This window comes from Dendrobates tinctorius, unplaced genomic scaffold (genome assembly GCF_039654945.1).
Source record: "Dendrobates tinctorius isolate UK_male_01 unplaced genomic scaffold, ASM3965494v1 ptg000086l, whole genome shotgun sequence".
NCBI lineage: Eukaryota > Metazoa > Chordata > Amphibia > Anura > Dendrobatidae > Dendrobates > Dendrobates tinctorius.
In genome coordinates this window covers 59426424-59435000 of record NW_027361754.1, presented here as the reverse complement: position 1 = coordinate 59435000, position 8577 = coordinate 59426424, and positions in this window count along the sequence as shown.

Sequence of the window (8577 nt, the reverse complement as noted above, 5' to 3'; positions counted from 1 at the left end):
GTATTGATAGCCTTGCCTCACTGACCTATCCCACTTCCATTTTTTATTCATTTGCTAATCCTTGTAAGGAACGTATGTCTGACAGGGAAAACAATTATATTTCCTTAAAGGGTTCATCCGGCGCCATCCAAAGCCAAGGCCATCAGCATCAAAATAGAGCCTGACTTTTGGGAAAACTTGTGGATCAGAATATTTAGAGGCAATGTCTCATGAAGACACCCACTGTCCATATTCTTAAGGCTTGTGGAAGAAATGGGGGGGGCACTCTGTGAGCCAGTTTTTCTATTACAGCTATTTAAATGTCAGCCATTTAATACTGTAGTGGCCATGAGAAAGTGGGATTTCCCCTGGGGTCACACTTTATCTCTCAGGCAAATTTCTCAAGCAATGTTTATACACAATGGATTTGATCACATCATGGAATAGTGGCAGCAGAGCTGAATCAAATGTGTTTTTTTTTTTTCTCCGTGGTGGAAATATTCGCTTTTCTAAGGGGAGGCATTACCAAAGATCTCTCATGGGGGTGTGTACTTCTTCCACTGAATGAGGCTGACCAATTGTAATCAGGCAGCAACATACAGGGGAAGGAAGCACACGCCCCCACAATATCTTACAGCAAGCTTAGTCCTATGTAATTACAGCGCAATTACAAGTGCCCGGAGTAGAGCAGAGATGAATGTCATTACAAACACCTTTCATCTCATGGCAGCCAGTGTGGGGGAGGGGTAGTTGAGCTGTCTCATTATAAACACTTCTATCTGCTCTTCTCATAATCCTGCCGCCCTGCTGTATCCCTCACACTGGCTGTTGTGAGATGACAGCTGAAGCTGTACCTATATGTGGTCACGCTCATCTCTGCTATACTCCCAACACTTTGTAATCAGACACATGGCTCTGCAGTGAGAGCAGATTGCCTGTCATTACATGGCTCACATTGAGAAACCTGTTCTAACCACGGTATGCTGGTGCCGGCTTATGATTGCTCAGCGTCATACAGGGAAATAAGTACACCCCTTAATGAAAACTCTCTGGTAATGTCTCCTTGGACTTAAAGAGGACCTGCACTAGGTAATGTGTCCAGTTTTTACTCCTTATTTTATTCTTGTTTCTTTACTGAGTATTCTGTTTTTTTTTTTTTTTTAATAAACCCACCATACGGTTCCAGAGATATTAACCTTTTTTGTTTATTGCTAATTTTTATGGACTTTGCAAGGGGGCTTGGCTCAATGAATCCTCTAAGGCGTGTCTTTAGGCTGATTTATCCTGTAAGCCATAACTGGGAAAATATAAAACATAGCGCAAAATAGTGGCCAAAATCTCTTGAACCGTATGCTTCAAAAAACAAAACAAAAGAAAAATTGCAACTTGGGGGGGATTAGTGGGAATAAAATGAGAGCAAAAACTGCCCAATACTGACCTGCTGACAAGTCCTCTAAGTTCAGATCAGGAGAATTGGATGGTGTTTCGTGGATGACTAAAAGAAGAATTCCAGGCAAGTTTCTCAATAACTCTGTTAGTAACAGCTGACGTTGAGATGCTGTATACCTGGATTGACCATACCGACTGTCTCAATGCACTCTGCTTCTTCCTTGGGGCCTCTAACCTGGATGGCTCTTTGTGTGAGCTTATCCTCGAGCTGCTGCAATTCATTCTGACACATAATTGTTTTTTTTATTTTTAACGATTATTTTTACCATCAGAAGTGCGGCACAATCATGGGTGCAGGCTGTACACCCGCGTATGCCAACCTCTTTCTGGGGATTTGGGAGAGGTTGGTGTTTGGAGACAATGGGTCAGGGGCCGCCGAACATGTGATGTGCTGGCTGCGCTATATAGATGATTTTTGGGGGGGCGTGGAACAGTGCAGCAGCTCAAGGATTTTATGGCTATGCTAAACTCTTAAGGGGGAGACCATAGACATAGTACTACACTGGGAAAAAAAATAAAGGGAACGCTCAAATAACACATCCTAGATCTGTATGAATGAAATAGTCTCATTGAATACTTTGTTCTGTACAAAGTTGAATGTGCTGACAACAAAACCACACAAAAATAGTCAATGGAAATCAAATTTATTAACCAATGGTGGCCTGGATTTGGAGTCACACACAAAATTAAAGTGGAATGTAATATTCTTATCACAAGTCAAAATGAGGCTCAGTATTGTGTGTGGCCTCCATGTGCCTGTATGACCTCCCTACTGTACAACGCCTGAGCATGCTCCTGATGAGGCGGCAGATGGTCACCTGAAATAAAGCATCTCGGTACCTAATGGCAGTCAGGCTAGCTTTGGCAAGCACAAGGAGGGCTGTGCGGCCCTCCAAAGAAATGCCACCCCACACCATTACTGGCCCACTGCCAAACCGGTCATGCTGAAGGATGTTGCAGGTAGCAGATCGCTCTCCACGGCGTCTCCAGACTCAGTCACGCCTGTCACATGTGCTCAGTGTGAACCTGCTTTCATCTGTGAAGAGCACAGGGCGCCAGTGGCGAATTTGCCACTCCTGGTGTTCTGTGACAAATGCCAAGTGTCCTGCACAGTGTTGGGCTGTGAGCACAACTCCCGTCTGTGGAGGTCGGGCTCTCAGACCATCCTCATTGAGTCGGTTTCTAACTGTTTAGAAACATGCACATTTGTGGCCTGCTGGAGGTAATTTTGCAGGGCTCTGGCAGTGCTCCTCCTGTTCCTCCTTGCACAAAGGCTGAGGTAGCGTTCCTGCTGCTGAGTTGTTGCCCTCCTATGGCCCCCTCCACGTCTCCTGGTGTACTGGCCTGTCTCCTGGTAGCGCCTCCAGCCTCAGGATACTACGCTGACAGACATGGCAAACCTTGCCACAGCTTGCATTGATGTGCCATCCTGGAGGAGCTGCACTACCTGAGCCACTTGTGTGGGTTGTAGCGTCCGTCTCATGCTACCACGAGTGTGAAAGCACAACCATCATTCAAAAGTGACCAAAACAGCCAGAAAGCATTGGTACTGAGATGTGGTCTGTGGTCCCCACCTGCAGAACCACTCATTTATTGAGTGTCTTGATAATTGCCAATAAATTCCCTCTGTTGTCTATTCCATTTGCACAACAGCTTGTGAGTTTGATTTCACAGAAGTTTGATTTACTTGGAGTTAAATTCTGTTGTTTAAGTGTTCCCTTTATTTTTTTGAGCAGTGTATAACTGTATTCCCATTCTGGGTTTGATCAAAGACACTCTGCAAACTTAATATGTTTGAATCAGGGTTCAATGTGTGTAGAGGAAGTATTGCCCAAATAATGCCATCCTAATGGCCACATTTTAGAGCAGTAGAGTACCATAATGCCCATACCCCCGAACCATCCCAATTCTCGTGGGACAGTCCCGATTTTGACTCCCCCCCCCCCCCCCCCCGCTGTCCCCCATGCACCCCATCCTTGCCCTCCCGGAGGGACCCACCGCAGCCCCTTACAACCAGCAATGATGTCGCTGGGCTGCTCTGAGCGCACAGAACCTGTGATGAGGTCGCAGGAGGGGAGGAGTCAGGGGTCACATGATCAGGGACCTTGGTGTATGCAGGACGCTGCTGTGCTGGTCGTCATGGTGCTGAATGAGGGGAAGTTTGTGTGGGGTCAGGAGGGGTTTACAGGGTGGATGTAGCAGAGCTGTGTGTGTACGAGATGTACGGAGCGTAGCCGAGTGTGTACGAGGTGTACGGAGCAGAGTCGCGTGTGTACAAGGTGTACGGAGCGGAGCCGCGTGTGTACGGAGTGGAGCCGCATGTGTACGAGGTGTGCGAAGCGGAGCCGCGTGTGTACGAGGTGTGCGGTGCGGAGCTGTGTGTGTACGAGGTGTACGGAGCTGAGCTGTGTGTGTACAAGGTGTACGGAGCAGAGATATGCATATATGGAGGGGAGCCGTGTGTGTACGAGGTGTATGGAGTGGAGCCGCGTGTGTATGGGGTGTGTGGAGCGGATTGTGTATGTACAAGGTGTACGGAGCGGAGCCGTGTATACGAGGTGTACAGAGCTGAGCTGTGTGTGTACAAGGTGTATGGAGGGGAGCTGCGTGTGTACGAGGTGTATGGAGTGGATCGTGTATGTACTCGATGTACGGAGTGGAGCCGCGTGTGTACGAGGTGTATGGAGTGGATCGTGTATGTACTCGGTGTACGGAGTGGAGCCGCGTGTGTACGAGGTGTATGGAGTGGATCGTGTATGTACTCTGTGTACGGAGTGGAGCCGCGTGTGTACGAGGTGTATGGAGTGGATCGTGTATGTACACGGTGTACGGAGTGGAGCCGCGTGTGTACGAGGTGTATGGAGTGGATCGTGTATGTACTCCGTGTACGGAGTGGAGCTGCGTGTGTACGAGGTGTATGTAGTGGATCATGTATGTACTCCGTGTACGGAGTGGAGCCGCATGTGTACGAGGTGTACAGAGCGGAGCCATGTGTGCAAGGTGTAGGGGCGGAGCCGTGTGTGTACAAGGTGTACAGAGCAGTGTGTGTACGGGGTGTGCGGAGAGGAACCATGTGTGTACAAGGTGTGCGGAGAGGAGCCGTGTGTGTACAAGGTGGACGGAGCGGAGCCACATGTGTACAAGGTGGACGGAGTGGAGCCGCATGTGTACACGGTTTACGGAGCGGAACCATGTGTGTACTTGGTGTATGGAGTGAAGCCGCATGTGTACGGGGTGTACGAATCGGAGCCCTGTGTGTACACAGTGTACAGAGCTGAGCCGTGTGTGTATGGAGCAGAGCCATCTGTGTACGAGGTTTACGGAGTGGAGCCATGTGTGTACTGAGTGAAGCCCTGTGTGTGCGAGGTGTACGAAGCGGAGCCATGTGTGTACGAGGTTTACAGAGTGGAGCCAAGTGTGTGCGAGGTGTGCGGAGCCGTGTGTGTACGAGGCATACAAAGTGGAACCGTGTGTTTACAAGGTGTATGGTGGGGAGCATTCATACCTCCCAACCGTTCCGGATCCAGCGAGACAGTCCCGATTTTGAGAGGCTGTCCAGGCCGGGAGCTTACTTTTCCCTCGGACACAGGAGTACATGGCGGAACCCCAAGGAGCACTTTAAAACTCGCACATGACATTCCACCGGAAGTGATGTGCTGGAAGCTGACCGGAAATTAGGTAATTTCGGGAGGAGATTGTGACGGAACCATGGAGGCACTTCAGGGAAAGCTTCAGATCCATCACCGTGTCCTCTGACGCCAGCTCAGACAGCGGGATCGCCTTGGAATCGGGGATGCCGGCCATGTGAGCGGATCATGATATGTCCTGCATCAGGAGGCTCAGGTGGGCATTACAATGGGAGCCGGGCTGCTATAGTATCTTTATAGAATCTTTCTTTCTCTGTTTTTCCCTCTCTAATCTTTCTCTCTCTAATCTTTCTTTTTTTTCTTTCTCTCTCTCTGGTCTTTCTTTCCCCTCTTTCTTTCTCTCTCTGTTCTCTTTCTTTCCCCTCTTTTTCTCTCTCTCTGTTCCTTCTTTCTCTCTGTTCTCTTTCTTTACTTCTTTCTTTCTCTGTCTCTCTGTTCTTTCTTCCCCTGTTTCTCTCTATCTCTCTGTTCTTTCTTTTCCCTCTTTTTTCTTTCTTTCTCTTTTTCTTTTTCTCTCTCTGTTCTTTCTTTATCTCTGTGTTTTCTTTTTTTTCTCTCTCCTTTCTTTCTGTTCTTTCTTTCTTTCTTCCCCCTGGTTTTTCTTTATTTCCCCCTGTTCTTTCTTTCTCTCTGTTCTTCCTTTCTCTTTCACTCTGTTCTTTCTTTCTCTCTCTGTTCTTTCTTTCCCCTCTTTCTTTCTTTCTTTATCTCTGTTCTTTCTTTATTGCTCCTATTTCTTTCTCTCTTATTCTGTCCCCTCTTTCTCTCTCTGCTCTTTCTTTCTTTCCCCTCTTTCTCTGTTCTTTCTTTCCCCTTTCTTTCTCTCTGTTCTTTCTTTCGCTCTTTGTTCTTTCTTTCCCCTCTCTCTCTGTTCTTCCTTTCTCTTTCTCTCTCTGATTTTCTTTCTCTCTCTGTTCTTTCTTTCTCTCTGTTCTTTCTTTCCCTTCTTTCCCCTCTTTCTTTCTGTTCTTTCTTTCTCTCTGTTCTTTCTCGCTTCTTTCTTTCTCTCTGTTCTTTGTTCTTTCTTTCCCTTCTTTCTTTCCCCTCTTTCTCTCTCTGTTCTTTCTTTCTCTCTCTGTTCTTTCTTTCTCTCTGTTTTTTTTCTGTCCCCTCTTTCTTTCTCTGTTCTTTCTTTTTCTTTGTTCTTTCTTTCTTCTTTCTTTCTCTTTATCTTTCGCTCTGTTCTTTCTTTCTTTCCCCTTTCTTTATCTGTTCTTTCTTTTGTTCTCTGTTTTCTTTCTTTCCCCTCTTTCTCTCTGTTCTTTCCTCTGTTTTTTTCTGTCCCCTCTTTCTTTCTCTCTCTGTTCTTTCCCCTCTTTCTTTCTCTCTCTGTTCTTTAGGTACTGTCACACTTAGCGATGCACCAGCAATCCCGGCCAGTGATATGACGCGGTCAGGATCGCTGGTGCATCGCTAAGTGGTCGCTAGTGAGCTGCCACACAGGCACACAGGCAGATCTCACCAGCGACATAGCAGGGGTTGGGGGTCGCTACTTACCTGTCAGACGAGGCGATCCTGACGTCCTCCCGCCCGCGTCCACGCGTCGCTCGTCGGCGCCACAGGAAGCCCAGCAGGAAGCTGACGAGAAACGGCCCAGGTCATTCTCGCACGATCAGCGATAACCAGCGGGGAGCCGGTCAGAGGTAAGTATCAGACATAGCGATATCGCTAGCAATATCGCTGCTACGTCACAAAAAACAGTGACGTTACAGCAATGTTGCTAGCGATATCGCTTAGTGTGACAGGCCCTTAAGTCTTTCTTTCCCCTCTTTCTTTCTCTCTGTTCTTTCTTTCCCCTTTCTCTCTTCTTTTTTTCTGTCCCCTCTTTTTTCTCTATTCTTTCTCTCTTTTTCTGTTCTTTATTTCTCTCTCTGTTCTTTCTTTCCCCTCTTTCTTTCTCTCTCTCTCTCTGTTCTTTCTTCTTTCATACTGTGTTCTTTCTTTCTCTCTGTTTTCTTTTTTCTCTCTCTCTGTTATTTCTTTTCCTCAGTACCAGTGTGCCCACAGTACCAGCCACTGTGCCCATAATGCCAGCCACTGTGCCCTCAGTACCAGTCAGTATGATCAGCAGTGCTAAATGGATGTGGTTGGGCGTGGACATGGGTGTGACTAGCTGTGAAATGGTTGTGGCCGGGGTGTGGCCTAAAACTTGCAGCTGACGCGCTGTGCGCGCCGCAGCCTTTGTCCCGCTTTCCCTTCTTCAAAAGTTGGGAGGTATGATAATACCGCCATACACTGCAAAAGTAACAAAGCTCCAAGACCAGAGCTGTAGGTCAGATGGAAACCTTGGGTCATTTTCTCCCTTTTTGCCAAAGATCCAATAGCTGGGAAACCCATCAATTCCCAGAACGTTGGGGAGCACCTAGTCTATAGTCCCACTGCTGCATGCATAATAACACAACATTACAGTTTATAGGTGTAAGGTTAGTGCTAGAAATGGAGGACTGCGCCACCCCCCCTGTTCTTGTGATCCAAGTCAGGTGTATTCCCACTGTTAGGCTATGTGCACACAGTGCGGATCCTCCCGCGGATTTTTCTAAATCCGCAGGTCAAATGACCTGCATTTTTCCTGCGGATTTCTTCCTTTTTTTGTGCGGTTTTCCACCTGCGGATTTGTAGAATGGAGCAGGTGGAAAACTGCAGCAAAACCGCCCAAAAGAAGTCACATGGTGCTTTTTTTTTTCCGAGCGGAAAAATCTGCAGCATGTGCACAGCGGTTTTTTTTTTTTTTTTACATAGCCAATAATGGTACTGTACATCACCTGCAGATCCGCAGTAGAAACCGCACCGTGTGCACAGACCCTTACAAATGCAAAAATCTTAAGTCACCAGTAGATGGCAACAGTGAGTAAACACCGTGCATCATCCACCTATCTGTGAGCTGAAGTCACCTTAACCACTGACAGGTATCACAACCCCCTTTCTGGACGGTTTTATGACACATCTAAATATTGGGCGAAAAAATAAATGAAAAAAAAAATATATAATTTTATTTATAAGTTTAATTATTTTAAATGTTATATATACATGTATAATTTGTAATAAAACAGGTATATATTTTTTTATATATATATATATATATATATATATATATAATAAAAATGTATAATAAATAGATATATTATTTTTCACTTTATTTTTTGCAATATTATTTTATATATAATTTAAAATAAATAGTTAAAACATGAATATATTTTTTTTATATTTTTAGTTTATATATGTGTGTGTGTATATGTGTATATATCTGTATATATATATATGTGTGTGTTACACATTCTGCGATCTCTTATGTTAACCCTGTCCTTACCAATTTATTTTTTGTATATATTTTTGTATACTGCTAATTTATATGCAACAACCTTATGGAGTTTATAGGCATCTTAGAGTTCTTTTGCCATGTAGCTACACATGTTTAACCCTTTCCTTGTGCAGATATCAACTCTCCCTATTAATTGCTATCTTAATGAAGTGTTCATTAAATGGCTGCTATGTATCCAGCTGT